The sequence below is a fragment of the Ipomoea triloba genome, chromosome 8 (genome assembly GCF_003576645.1).
Source record: "Ipomoea triloba cultivar NCNSP0323 chromosome 8, ASM357664v1".
NCBI lineage: Eukaryota > Viridiplantae > Streptophyta > Magnoliopsida > Solanales > Convolvulaceae > Ipomoea > Ipomoea triloba.
Genome location: NC_044923.1, coordinates 4870137 through 4872157, shown reverse-complemented (window position 1 = coordinate 4872157; position 2021 = coordinate 4870137).

Here is a 2021-nt window from a genome sequence, read left to right as displayed (position 1 = left end):
GGGGGGGGGGGGGGGGGGGGGGGGGGGGGAGGGGGGAGGGGGGGGAGAGAGAGAGACATTGTGTGGTGGTATAAGAGTATAAGACAATGCAAGAAAAGTAATTCTGATCTAAATTCTTTGCTAACCACCTTGTGCTTAGTGATACGTAGTGACTCTCTCATATGAGATGTCATGAGATCGAGTTTCAGTGGAGACAGTACTGAATCTTTGTGCTGTGAAGTATAGACGAACTCAGATGATATATAGTCTCTCTCATATGGGATGTCATGAGATCGAGCTTCAGTGGAGAGAGTACTGACTCTTTGTGCTGAGAAGTATAGACAAACATATACTACAATAGGGTTAGTCGTAAAATTACTCTCTGACTATTATGAGTAATATTACATTTCTCTTAAAATTACATTGGTACTACCATTGGATTTTTTTTTTTGTATTTAATTATCTCATAAAATTTATTTATTCACTTATGCCGTGATTAAGTTTGTTTATGAATAGTGTAAATTTATTTCCTTATATTTGTGTAACAAGCATCACCATTATTCTAAATTTTTCTTAAAGAAACTATGGTAGCTTACTAGGGGGATTAATATTTTAAGATTTCATGAAAAACTAAAACAGACAACTAGAAATCATCTGTTTTATCTTTGTTATTATTCTATTCTATTCTGTTTATTTATTTATTTTTACACCTAAGAAATCATGTTTGACCATGCTAGTTGTGAAGGCAAATACATATATAATTTAATTTCTTAGCCGAGGTCCACTAAGAAAAACATTTAAAATAATTGAATTCAGTATTGGATTCTCTTAAAAAGGAAAGTGATGCATGCATGCCCCCCTCCCCCATTCAATTTTTTTTTTAATTATTTTTTCAGACATGAATCTTGATTCCAATTCCGCTGTTTCGCAGTTCGGCAGTTACGTTGCTTGTATATGAAGATTGTCTAAAAGTAACTTAGTCACAATTTACAAATTTTTTTTATGTTTTACTAAACAAAACACTATTATGCTTGTGACTTTTTCTTTATTAATTTTGTTTTTTTTTTAATTATGTATTCTTTATTTTTAAGTTGAAAATTTCATCCGATTAAAATTACGGTTGCACAGTTTTTTTGGTAGATACAAGAATAATAGAGTTAACTCTATTTTTTGTCCTAGATTTATAGGTGACGCTCCATCTTTAGTCATTTTTTATCATAACATTCTTATTTGGTTTTAGTATTATTGTGACATGACCATTTTTGGTTCTCCGTAAAAGAAAAAGAATGTTGAAATGTCTTAAAATACAAGGACATTTAGATCTTTTATTTATTTATTTTTTTTATACAAACTAGGTTGACCCACTGTATTTTTTATGTTTATTTTAAAAAAAATTCATAATTAAAGACCGAAATGGCTTTGTACTTAACCACATTTAAATTGTTTTGTTGATAGAGACCAAAAGTGGTTATTTCACAATAATATTAGGATAAAAAGTGAATGCTCTAATAAAAAAGAAATAAAAGTGGGCTGACACCTATAAATCTATGATCAAAAATGGAATTAACTCAGACGACAATCAATATGAATGGGTGGCTTGGAGACCAAATCTAATATTTTTGTTATTGAAATGTGGCACTGGATGGTGTTACACAAATATAAAGAAACAAAATTATGCATTTATTATTTATTATACACTTTGACATAGTGGTAAGTGTCTGATTTGAATCACACTGAAGACATATTGTACAATTGAGACTGAAAACTATGGGAGGAAATTGTTGGACGAAATAAAGTTACGCTTTTTCTGTTTACTATAACTTTTAACGGAATATTAAATATATACTTAATAAACATGAAAAGTTTGATTTTATTATTATTAATAAGTTTTTAATTTCCTTCTTTTTGTAAAGTATTTCTTTTCGTACGACATGCGGTATCCCCGGATATGAAATAAATCGGGATAAGTACATATCACATAATCAGAATTTAATTCAAAACTATTTATCATGATCCACACAGGTTCCATCCTCATGTTTCTT